At 36.3% G+C, this 13,689-nt stretch overlaps 1 long non-coding RNA gene across 6 annotated transcripts; it reads right to left on the reverse strand.

Annotated features, from left to right (window-relative positions):
* Positions 1–1,697: 1,697 nt before the first annotated feature.
* On the reverse strand, positions 1,698–13,683 carry LOC132036816 (uncharacterized). Of its 6 annotated transcripts, none has more exons than XR_009409686.1 (9): positions 11,893–13,683; positions 11,606–11,764; positions 11,030–11,508; positions 9,888–10,027; positions 9,691–9,755; positions 7,886–7,940; positions 3,388–4,813; positions 3,080–3,143; positions 1,698–1,889 (listed from the first exon to the last, which is right to left on the reverse strand). It is a non-coding gene; the product is annotated as an uncharacterized LOC132036816 (long non-coding RNA). The 6 variants fall into 6 exon arrangements; XR_009409682.1 differs by having other exon boundaries at positions 3,024–3,143; XR_009409687.1 differs by having other exon boundaries at positions 3,080–3,251.
* Positions 13,684–13,689: the final 6 nt, after the last annotated feature.

Raw genomic sequence — 13,689 nt, forward strand, 5'->3', positions numbered from 1 at the left:
TAAACCCCAAACCTTAAATATAACTTAAAACACGAAATCCCGAATTTTGACCCGAAACCCGACCTTTTGCGCGATGGGTCCGCGATGCACGGGCATCGCGTGACATTCTATAGGTAAATACTCAGATTACGCGATCGGCCCGCGATGCGGAGCCATCGCACGTGCCCGCACGCGCCCACACGCGTGACGCGTATCGGTTCTGCACAGTGTTCGGTAAAATAGGCATAACTTCTTGTACATAGCTCTGTTCAAGGCCCATAATATACCGTTGGAAAGCTATTTCAAAGGGATACAACTTTTATGTTTTAAGTTTCCTCAAATTCCCAACGGATTTTCATAAAATTCGACTGGAAGGCAGACGTATCAAAACTTAGCCGATTCTATAGCCTCTTAAACGCCTTACTATTAGCCATATTGAGACGATCATATCTCCTTGCTCCGATCTCTGATTGGCCTGGTCCTTATATTGTTAGAAAGCTATTTTTATGTACTATAATTTCATTGAGGGTACTTTCCCAAATTCCCAACTAATCAAAGAGTTATCACTGCCCGAAGTAGGCCTATCAACCATTTTCGCAAAACGTTCAAACCTTCAATTTTTTTTTTCTAAAACTCTAACGTTACGAGTCTAACATGAGTTCTAAGGTACGAGGTGTTACAATATTGCTCCTTAATTCTATGTTCGGTGATAGCTAGTAGGCTAATATTATTCTCTTTGATAAACTTCTGTAACTCCCTTTGCTTATAAACCTTATTTATTCCCCTTACGTTCCATGCAGCAATCATCATTAAGGATTATTGGGTGAAGATGTTGCAGTGCCCCCTTTGCTCCTCTGCTCAACTTGATTCTTTCTAGCATTTTTAGTACCAGTTTGGTCCTTTTCTTTAGTTAATGCTTGGAACCCATTCCCCACTTCGACCTCCAGTGCATCAGGTGATATTTACTAGTCACTTTTCGATCCAGATTGATTGAAGAATGAATTGTTTCCTTTTAAGATAGAATGGTATGGGTTTTAGTTGGATCCGACTTGTCATTTCTTTTATCTTCATTTTTCTCAAATATACATGACCTCATTAATGGTTATTTAATTGACTAAATAAAAGCTCTAATCATGCTTTAGATAATTAATATTTCATTTATTTTTAAATTTTTTTGTAATCCCACAATCATAGCAACATATTATCTTGTCCATATGTATACAATAACAACAACAACATACCCAGTGAAATTTCACAAATGTCTCTCTTGTCCATATGTATATAAAAAAAGTTCACTAAAAGAAGTAAATACACGACGAAGCCTCATAGGGGGTTCAACATCTACTATATATATATATATATAAAATAATTTTAACAGCATATAAATAGTGTAATTCTCTGCCTAAGGGGGTTCGGATGAACCTCCTGGGCCTTCTTGGCTCCGCCTCCGCCCGAATCCCCTCAAGGTGCAAGAGAAATGAAAAGGAATAGAGGATTAGATAGAGATTTAAGTAATTATACAGTAGATGTTCAATCCCCGCTTGGCTTCTTCGTGTTTTTAATCACTCCCTAGTGAAAATTCTGGTTCCGCTATTCAGCAGCATAATTAAACAGAAATGTTAGTATAAAGATCCATAACAGTAGCCAAAAGAAAAGGGAAAAAGAGCATCCACATTCCATTCTCATACTGCAGACGAAAAAAAATTGAGATTTGAAGATGTTCAAATATTGTGAATTACTTGGTATGGCATGTCTGATGGAGCATCAATCTTTTCATGGGCTCCTGCATACGGGTTTTGTTTTTTTGGAAGATTTCATTTGCTGAACTGTTCCTTTAGGAGCTATCATTTGCAGATTAAGTGATTAACTGTTTGTCTCGCTTGGATTTTGATGCTAGTATCGCCAAGAAGCTTCTCAATCCCCGAAGAAGAAAAGAGAAGAGGTCGTTAGATGTGAACTAAAATCTCGATCATACAAGTATGGTAAAGTAGAATTCCATATTTTGGAAGTATCCTTAAGTAATGGAGAGAGTGACAAAGGGGTCTAATGCCTAATGCTACATCTGCCGATGTAGAGTTATGATCATAATAATTGATTTGAATGACTAAATACTCCCTTGGTTGAGACTTCATGCTAGCATTTTCACGTCTTCCCCATATGACATTGTGGTGAGACAGCTTAGCCGAACAGACAAAGATCAGATGCCATGCTGATCACATGGTAGTTTTTCATTTACCTCTGTGTCATTTGGTGCTCCCAATCAAAATTTATGATATATGTTATGTTATGAAAAAAGTCTTAAGGCCACACATAAGTTTTCAAAGAATGTTTCAAGTCTTATTTATGAAATGTCTGTCTTGATTTGAATTGCATATCCATCACATCAAGTTTTCCTTAAAGTCTTGCCCCAATCTCGAGTTAGTGAGTCGATGATACTCAGCCTTGCATGGAAATATTTGTGTTTCCCCTAGTAGGCACACATATTCGGGCATGGGGACAGTGGCGGAGCCAGGAATTTAATGAAGGGTGTGCAAATTTTCTTCTTACTTGTGTTAAGGGTGTGCAAAATTGAATAGATATTCATTGTAGCTAACATTTAACCTATGTATACCGCGAAATTTTCCGACGAAGGGTGTGCACCTGACCACCCTTCGCCGAAGGTGGCTCCGCCCATGCATGGGGATACGAGCTAGGTAATTCGACTCCCCCAGCATTTTAGGGTGAACCTGCTATTTGTGCCAGTGGGTACTCTTACATCTAGCCTGTGTATCACCAGAGTTTTAAGGTGTTTATGCTAAAAGCTTATGTAAATCTTCACCTTGAAGAGTTTACTTCTTTCCTAATTCTACGCATAAGGCTCTCACGTTTACATTAGAGTTTTACGTTGCATTTATTCCTTGAGTACAGATGACTTCATGCACAAAATTGCAGAAAGATATCTCAAAGACCAGAAATATTCTGAAAACTAATTCACACTCGATATTGTAACCAAAACAACTGCAAAATGCTACGATCACGAGATCAGCTATGAGTACTCAACTTACTTTGGCATCTTCTTCACTTAAGTCAGCATGCATAAGCATTTCATTGTTGAACTCACCAAAACTTGCAGGGGCAGAAAATGTGCGCTCCAATTTTTGCGCTTCCACTTTTGGTTAAATATCCTGTTGAGGACAGACTACATTATTTGAAAAGTGTTCCTTTTGATAAGACACTAATAAACTGGGACTTGACAATTGATAGTCAATGGCAGGGGAAACTGTGCCAACTCCCTGAGAACAAACAACCGAACTAAACGAACTTACCGAACTAGACGAACTTAATGATAAACACCGAACCGTATAGTATAATGAACAATGCAGATGAAGTTTAACTTTTCTGCTGATATGAAAAATTCAGGACACTTACAGTTAAGTTCCATTGTTGATTAGATACTTGTTGGACAGCGTCAATTTTTCCTGTAGGTACAATAAAAGGAAAAAACCAATCAGAAGCACAGTACGAAAGGAATAAGAAACCTTAAAGAACAGATAATGCAACCAGCAATACTTGACTAAATAAATTAGTACAAATCTACTATGCCGCTGGCTCAAATTCATCCTTTGTACAATCTAAAGTTTAAGATCATCTCGGATATCATCTATATGATTAATGCAAGAAATTTTCTTGGCAACTCTTCTGAACAAAAAATCCGAAGAGTGAAGCACTCATCACAGCAAATATTTGGAGAGATCAAAGTTGTGTGCTACATCCCTCCTTCTTTCCATGTATGTTTGCTTAATATCACAAAAGAATCACAGGAGAGACATTTGAACTTGCTGAGTTATGAGCAAAGCTTTTCAGAACAAAAGGGATATAAGATAGTACATTCCCTTTAGTGTTTGTAGCCTGATAATTAATGAATCATGCATTCAGATTATAATTGCATCAGAAAAAATGAATTTGACTTGAAATTTTTTAGGTAACACCTCATAATAGGTCTCTTGGAATGCTCGGGTGATAAGTGAATATATCATAGAATACACCCGACCCTTCCGCCAGAAGCCACTTCGGAGAATTGATAGCAGGAACAAATTCCAAACATGTGACTGAATTTCAAGTTAATTCTGGGATTTGTTTCTGCCGGCACGGTGGGATGTATTCTAGGATATATTCACCTTTAATCACCCAGAGCGTGCCCAAGAATCCTATGATGAGGTGATACTTGAACTTATTTGTTAAATTCATTTTTCTAAGGCAATTGTAATTTGAATGCATGATTCTTTAATTTCTTAGGCTACACAGACTATAAGAGAATGTGCTATCTTACATCCCTTCTATAATTCCATCCTTTGCTCCTAATTTTCCAAGACTAAAGGTCTCATGTTATGCAATTATTTGGTCCTAATTTTACAAAATCTAATATCTTCCTTATGATAGTATTTTCTTGTCCTAACTCTGTGACACATAAAATATTCCATGCAATGTCTTCCTCTAGTCCTAACCCTATGCCAATAAGGGTGAAGATCTAGCAAAATGTCTATGCCAAAGCCATGAGATAACCAACCTGTATTTATACAGTTTCCTATTAGATCAAGTGTTCAAGTAATGCAAGGGAAACCTTAATCAATTTTTTTTTTTTTTGGCTGAGAGAATGCAAGAGCAATGCCATCTTGTGACACCTGAAGAAGAAGTGACATCAAATTTAACATTCTTTGAAATGTATAAGTCGAGTTACATGGTGCCATCAGCCAACACACTTGCTCTCTTCTTCTCATGCCCAGCATCAGCCAACACATTTGCCTTGTGTGAAAATCTTGTTTCTAGTAGAATGAGCTACAAATCAAAGAGATGCCTGCAAAGAAAAAAGAATTGGAGCATCATTAATTGTGATATAGGGAGTTTCTTAAAGAGGGACCTCATGTAAATAAAAGGAATAAGGTTAGATCCTACTCATGCAAATACCGTAACTTTTCTAAAAAAGGGAAGTTCTGACACATGTTATCTAGACTTGTTGCAGATGGCACCATGTGACTCGCCTTATCCATATCTACAAATAGTAAATTGGATGTCACTTCATCTGCAGGTATGATAAGGTAGCCTTACTCTTGCATTCTTTCAGTCAAAAATATGATTCAGGCTGCCCTTGCATCATTTAAACATTAGATCCAATAGGAAACTGAGTGAACATCGGTTGAATATCTCCTAGCTTTGGCATGAGTAGATAGATTTCAGGATGTCTACCGCTATTGGAATAGAGTTAGGTCTAAAGTAAGACATCACAGGGGATACATTAGGTAGCTCATAGTTAGGACAAAAGCATCAAAAGAGAGATTAGTTCTATAAAATTAGGACCAATCTCTCTTTTGATCTTACAGAGTTAGGAGCAAAGCTTTGGCAATACAAAAGAGATATAAGGTAGCACATCCCCTATAGTGTTTGTAGCCTGAGAATTTAATGAATCATGCATTCAAATTCCAATTGCCTCGGAAAAATGAATTTGACTTAGAAAAGTTTAGGTAACACCTCATCATAGGTCTCTTGGCATGATCGAGATGATTAAAGGTGAGTACATTGTAAATTACATCCCACCATTATGCCACAAGTCACTTCATAGAATTGATAGCGGAAACAAATCCGGAACATGCTAATGATTTTCAAGCTAATTCTGAGGTTTGTTTCAAATACCAATTGTCCACTTGGATTCCTGACAGAGAGGTTGGGTGTATTCTACGATATATTCAACCTTTAATCACCCCAAGCATGCCCAAGAATCCTACGATGAGGTGTTACCTGAACTTTTTAAGTTAACTTCATTTTTCTAAGGCATTTGTAATTTGAATGCATGATTCTTTAATTTCTCAGACTACACAGAATACAGAGAATATGCTACCTTATATCCCTTCTGTAGTGCCATCCTTTGCTCCTAATTTTGCAAGACCAGAAGTCTTATGTGATGCAATCATTATCATCCTTATGATAACATTTTCTTGTCCTACTCTATGACACATAACACTTTCATGCAATGTCTTCCTCTAGTCCTAACTCTATGCCAATAGGGGTGAACATCTAGCAAAATGTCTATGCCAAAGCCAGGAGATAACCAACCCGTGTTTATACAATTTCCTATTAGATCAAGTGTTCAAGTGATGCAAGGGAAACTTAAATCGTATTTTTTAGCCGAGAGAGTGGAAGAGCAATGCCATCTTATGACACCCGCGGACGAAGTGACACCAAATTTACTATACTTTGAAACGAATAAGTCGAGTCACATGGTGCCATCAGCCAACACACTTCCTCTCTTCTTCTCATGCCCAACATCAGCCACACACACTCCCCTTATGATGAAAGTGGAAACACAGTATCTTGCTTCTAGCAAAACGAGGGCTATGCCTGCAAAGAAATAAGAATTGAAGCATCATTTGTTGTGATATTAAGAAAATTATTTGATGAAGTATCAGACTTGAACTTACTACCCTCATCTATTTCTTAACAAAGCAATATGTGATACTTAATGGTCTTAACAAAGACAGAACATGAGCTTCTTTGCTAACTTTTAATGATTCTTTTTTACATATCTGTAACAAAGCTGTTGAATTATGGGAGACTAGATAAAAAGGTTATAATCACATTGTCCTCCACTATTTACATCAAATTCTATTTTTATGAGTGTATCACCAAATATGCTATTTTGTTAACCACTCATCTAGATATAAGCATACTACATATTTCCCCCTTTTTGGGTTAACAAAACTTGTGCTAATCTATCTTTCTGTTCAGGTTGAGTATATGCTGAAGAATCTTGATTCAAAGCACTGTACGAATTGCTTGCACTAATTAGATGAGACAAGTAGCTTGCAATTTTTATTTTTATTTTCCAGAATCATCTATTACAGCTTTCTGCAAGTCAACATCTTTCTCAATCTACAACTCAGAAATACTTTAAGAATAAGTTGCAGAACAATATAGCCGTTCCATACTCAATTCTCAAAGTGATTATACGGGTGACAAAAAAAAGACTAAACTAAGAACATGATAGTCTAATTCCAGAATAAAGAATCGTAAGTAGATATAGGAAAACCAATAGTATCAACTATGCCCCAATCCCAAACTAGCTTGGGTTATATCCATTCCCCTCTATTCATCCAATTTCAAATCAATATTAAATGATTTGTCTTGTAAGGAATTAACTTCCAATCCATGTTTGGAAAGTCATGAAACTCTGGAAACTAGAAGCAAATACTAATTCATGAACTTGCATTATAAGAACTGAAAAAATTCCCAAGTATAGGAGAAATGTTTTTCATTAAAAAGAAAAGGAGATTGTGAGATGCGAATGAAAATCCCAATCAGATTTGTATCTTAAAGCGGAAATCTTTATTTTCTCTTTCAGTCTGCCAATCACTTGGGGTGCTTAGAGTAGTTTATGCTGAAATCATATGTAAGTCTTTACACCTAATTTCCTACTTAAATAACGATAATCCACACAAAAAGTGGCAGAAAGATCTCAAAGACCAGAAATTTATGAAAATGAATTCATGCTCAATATAAGAACCAAAATAAGTGCTTTTTTACCATGATCACCAAGAAAAAATTGATTACTTACGGGTATTCAAGTTACTACTGCATTGTTTCCACTTAAGTCGGAACGAGTAAGCATATATATCATTGTTAAAATCACCAAAACTGGAGGGACAGAAAACCTAGATTATTTGTTAAGGATTCTATTTTTAACAGTTGTTCTTTTGATTTGGTACTAATAAACTAGGGGTAGACAATTAACAGTCAATGGCAGCATAAACAGAGCTAATTTCCTGAGAAGGAAAAAAAAAAATGAACTACAAAGGCTTGAACATAAATATGCATATATTTTAGGAATACTTGATTTTGAAGCTTTCTGTTGATGTGGAAAATTCAGGGAACTTACAACTGACAGCCATAATTGATTGATTAGATACTTGTTGGACACAACTTTATTTCCCCTGGAGGCACAATGGAAAGAAAAATCAATACGAATTAAAACAAGAAATAAATAAGAATCAGTATATAAATGTCTCCACAACGAGAAAGTTATGGCAACTCTTCTAGACCAACTATGAAAGAGTGAAGAAGTCAGCATACCCAACATTTGACAGGATCCAAGTCAAAAGTTTGTGTGCTAATTTTTCGGCTCCTTTCCTTATAGGTACGCTTGGTTTTCCGTTTTATCCAAAATGTTAATTGATAAGAAGAATCTTTGAAATGAATCTGAGGTAAAGTACATAAATGGTAGGTAATTTGTAGCTCGGCGAGCAAGCCAATGGCAAAAAAGCTACTCCCTCTATTTTAACTTGTTTGTCTTACTTTTCACGTTAGTCTGTTTAAAAAATAGTGCCTTTGACCACAAGATTAAAATACATTTTAGTACATTACACATATCATTAGCCACTTTATTTTGACATGCATCACAAAGGACTCAAAAGTTTTTATAATACTTTACTTACTTAAACTCTTTTAAATACCAAATCAAAAAAATCAAAAGAAGACAAATAATCTTGAACCACCGAGAGAGTAAAATCCAAAAATACTCTTCAAAAATATTGCCAAGCCCAACGTGTAGGATTTCCGAAATAAATGCACCACATCGTAGAGAGATCCGACACGTTTAAAAAATAATGTACCACAAGATTAAAAGACATTTTTTACACATATCATATTTTTTAAAAGTTTTCTTTACTTACTTAAACTTTGTCTCAAATCAAAAGAAGACAAATAAATTGAAACGGAGAGAGCATGTTATTCGGACTCTTCAAAAAAATGCATATTCAAGTAACACGTACTTTTTTATCAAAGGATTCAGAATCAAAGGATAAAGAGATGCAGAGGGGACGGAGGAGGATGGCCAATTTTCGGCTCCTAATAACCACATTTCTTCACTCGTTGGAGAATAAATTGCTCAAAGTTGAAGCATTTGCAAATTTAAAATTGCTCGCTCTTGATCTCTTTTTTCTTCTTGTGTTGCAAAGGAATTTACCTGACCGGTGGTATTGATTCTGTAGAGATAAAATAGAGTTATTTTTCCATATTATGGAAGCACTTGTATAATGATTTTAATCCACAGAGTTATCACAATCAGGAAAATCACAAATTTATTCTTGGGCAAGCTTCTGGCTCACTTCAAAAGGGTAGGTGTTGCTGGCATGGTCTTACTAGAAAAAGGATTTGAAGACCCATACTTTGGTGTTGGGCTCTGCGTTTCCTGTTTTCCTTTTAGTTTGAGACCACTCGTTCCGACTTTCAAAATTCACACTCTCTATGTCACTGATAGTCCTCCGTTTCTAGAGTGAGCCAGGGGCTTGTCCAAGAATCAATTGTGATTTTTCCGATTTTGATAGTTCAGTGAATTATCTGTCAAATCATTATACAAGTGGTATCTTTCGTACTTGGTGGAACTATTCACTCTTCTTTTTGGTACCTTCTTGGTACTCGGTTAATTAACATTTACCTTATTAAAAAAAAAGATAGTTGGGGGAATCACCTTTCGAGTTGTTAGAAAAAGAACCAGATAAGAAGTAGGAAAGATAAATGAATAGGTCAAGATTCTATAAGTTTCAATCAATCTGCAATAAGTACACTGCAGATAGTCGATAAATCTAGCCCATTACAGTTCAATAAAATGAAGGCATATAACTTTAGCAGCAGTCGGTTAATGTTCAAGGCAACATCAAGATCACTAACAAAATAGAACATTACCTGAGAAGAAGCTTCTTGATGCCTGCCAACAGCACAAAGAAGATGTGTTCCACACAAGGACCGGTCTGTTCTCACCATATTGGCGGCAACAAATTACACAAGCATCACAAGTAGTGATTTAACAAAGACACCAGCACAAAGAAAGAGAATGAATTTATTTGCGAAGGGTAAAATGAAACATTGAAAGGAAGGAGCACCTTTATGGACAGCTCAAGTAAAGACGTGGATACAGCTGAAGAAAGGGCAACAGCACGCAATGCATTTGCATAGAAATACAAGCTCTCCGGTTGCGTGGAGAGCAGTAGCTGCAGCTTCTAGGTTTCCGATTGATACTACTCTGGTAATCAGAAACAAAATCATCAAGCCAAACAGTTTCTTAATCAACAATTCAAGGTCCCTCATCAAAAAAAAAAAAAAAAAAAAAAAAAATCAAGGTCAAATGATAGTCACCTAATAAAATGCATGTAAAGACTAGAAATTAATTTTCATATGATGAAAACCCTCATTCCTATTGTGATCGGAATAACAGGGCGTCATGCGGAAGCTAACAATTGCAAATCTTGAATAACGATAAATTAGACGACAAAAAAAATATACTAAAAAACATAATATTATAATATGGTTTGTTCAAGTGACCTACATATTAAAAAACATAATTTAAAAGAAAGCCTTAAAAACTATGGAGAGAATGATCTCCCCATGAACAAGACTCTTTAGGGACTACATTGTGGATGCTACTGTGTGTTATGTTGTATGAGAGGGATTCTTCAATTTATAGAGGTCCAAAATCTTTTCCTCCAAGAAAAGGACTAGCCAAATATGAAAGAGAATTATATTTTTCTTTCAGAAAAAGTAAAGAAATTATGATAACATTTTGACTTTCCTTCAAGAGAAGGATAAAACTCAAAAATGGTAAGAAAACCAGGGTAAAACCCTAACAATTCCTAATTCCTTTATATGTTCTGTTGTTCCTAATGCGAGTAATAAATGATATTAGTTCTGTTACTTCACTAGTTTCAGGGACTGGTGAGATTTCCTGGAATATTTCCAATAACGGACTTGTGATTTTGTTTCTTATTTAAGAAATGTAACACTCAATCATTTCAAAAGCATCTGCATTCACTCCAACCACTAGCAGCATCAAGAGATATCACCAGTCAATCATGCCCACACATCTCCTCATTTTAGCAATGTGAGCTCCTCTATGTAGACATGCAGCACGCAAATATTTCAGAGGGGCAAACAAAAGCATGATGGATTTATCATTCAATCACTATTATATTGCAGTCTATGACAGTACGCATCAGCAGTATTCATCACTTGGATGGTAATGCTATACCTCGACAGCGAGTTTGTCTATCACAATTAACAAAGCTGTATATTCCGATGTTCACTGCATTATTCTTCGACAAGTTCCTCAACTTCAAGATTTGAGGATATATAAGTTCAAACTAAACTAGGCCAACCCTGTTAACCCCATTGACCAACGATCTTGGTGTGCTGGCGTAAAAAGATATAAATAGACCAATCTCCTCAACGCAAGTCTGTCTATCACAATTTAGAAAGCTATATATTGTTATGTTCACTACTTACAGATTGGAGGATATACAAGTTTGAAACTAAACTAGGCCAAACGTGTCAAACCATTGACCAACAATCTTGGTGTTCTGGCGCAAACAGATATAAATAGTCAGTTATACAGAGGACACCCACTCATGTACACGGTTTTAAATTGCCTCTTCTCCTTCCAGTTTTTCATGCCAAGGAATAAGCTGACCATTTTCCTGCCAGAGAGAAGTCATAAGGTGAAAACCATTCCTGAGAAATTGGGGTGCAGACACACAGTTAAACGGTCAAACTACGAGCAGATAATCTGTTTCATGAATATTCAGCAGAATTATTTGATAAAACTAACCAAAGCATTATTTTTTCCTGTTCCGGTCCCTGACTTTCCCTTTGGTGATATCCTATTTAACATAGATACTTCATCAAGTTCTGACGACGAAGCTGACTGAGGGACTCTTGTCCATTAGACCAGCATAGAGTCTAAACATCTCATCACTAAGTATGCACCCTTCAGTAACAGAAATTGAAACATATCGAATACTACAGCAAGTGTATTGTCTTCTAAGCAAGGTTAAGTGTAAATGTTGACAGATAAAATATTCTATAACATAATATGAGATTACACAAAAATAATACCTTCTCTATGATAAGACTCCACTACTTTGAGAAGCATCTCAGGCACTACAGAGTGACCAATACGGGGTGACTCAACCATGTGATTACGAAGATCTCCGGCTGTTGGAGCTCCAGGAACTTGGTAGTTCATGTCATCTGTGGTTGTACTCCATGTATTAAACCATGATGGCTTCACACCTAACTGTAAGAAGGTGTAACTTGAGAAAGCTTATAATTCATTAGCTGTTATACAGTACATGTAGGCTATAGCCATGAGAAAATACAGATGAATTTTGTTACTTCTTGATCATTTTAAGCATTTAACTTTTTTGTAATCCAAGCTTTACTCATGAATACTCGATCATGAGTGGAAGAATTATTAGATGTTGTTGCTTGCTCCCAATTATTAAATGGCTGTTGCATATTTGACAATCACGGAGAATCGGGAGAAATAGTTTTTTAGGAACCATCTTGTGGCATAGAGGGTTTAGGTTTCAAGTTTCAACAGTGAAGAAAACATATAATTTTGACGGCTTCAAGCATGAGTGATCAGGTTAAGGTAACAGGCAACATTTGCTAATTCATATTAGCAGCCTCGATCGTCAATGCTTGAAGTGACATTATATCAATGGTACTTAAGCTTTTGAGAAATAGACTCCAAATTGTCTTAGCGAACTTTATCATCGATGCTTGAATACCATTATTAGGCTTATATAAAATATAACATTCCTCCTTGGTCGTGAATAATCATTTCTCAAATTAGCAACAAATCTAGTCAATCAGATCTACGAATTTAGTGTCAAAAGAGAAACCCAGTAGGGTGCATGAAGCATCCCCCGTCCGGGGAAGGACCGCACCCAAGGGGATGTAATGTAGCCAGCCTACCTTGATACAAGCATCAGTGGCTGATTCCTCGACTTGAATCCATGACCTATAGGTCGTACAAAAACACCTTTATCGTTTCTCCAAGGAGCCCCTTCTTGTCGTCAATCTTTCCAAGAAAGATATTTTCTAACATCTAAATGAATAAGTTTTTACCAGACTTAGACACATATATCACGACTAACCAGATATCAGATAAAACTACAACATAACACTGTATACCTATTAGTGTTGTTAAAGGCTCACTTAACGCGCGCTTAAGCCCTGAAATTCGGTGAAGCCCAGCTTGTGCGCTTCGCTTTGCTTAATTGGCGCTTTAGTGTAGGCGTCAAGGGGTTAAGGCGTGTGCACCTTCAGTAATAGGCTCTGCCTTAAAGGACACAACTTCATACTTATAGCTTAATTATAGTTTTTCCATTCTTTTGTCCAAATAATTATTGCCTGTATTTATAGTTTTTCTTGCATTACTTTTCTATTTTTTATTTTTTCTCCCCTTGCTTTTCTTCTTTGCTAAATCCCACACTTTAATTGTGCTTTGCATTTAATGCTCCAACAAGGTTTGGGGTTTTTTTTGCGCTTTTCACTGACTACTCTAACAACTGTTATGAGATTATGATCTTTTTTTTCACACTGGTGTTCGGATAAAGCTTACGCACACCTGGACTATTCACTGTGTACCTATTACCTCCCGCCAACATACTAGGTAACTCTCTTCACCAAGACTCAATCAAATGGGAAGAAATTACCTAGCATTTTTTGTGTCTATGTGAACTCCAATCCTAATTTTCCCATGTTTTTCATTTACTTTGTTGACCGCTAGGCTACAACCTTTGGTGTAAAAATTACGAAAGCCTAACATTTCTTGATTTTCATATTATAGATCTAAAATCGACTATTTAATATCCTTTCTTCTTGCAAATATTATATGTAGTAACT

Source organism: Lycium ferocissimum, chromosome 11, assembly GCF_029784015.1.
Source record: "Lycium ferocissimum isolate CSIRO_LF1 chromosome 11, AGI_CSIRO_Lferr_CH_V1, whole genome shotgun sequence".
Taxonomy (NCBI): domain Eukaryota; kingdom Viridiplantae; phylum Streptophyta; class Magnoliopsida; order Solanales; family Solanaceae; genus Lycium; species Lycium ferocissimum.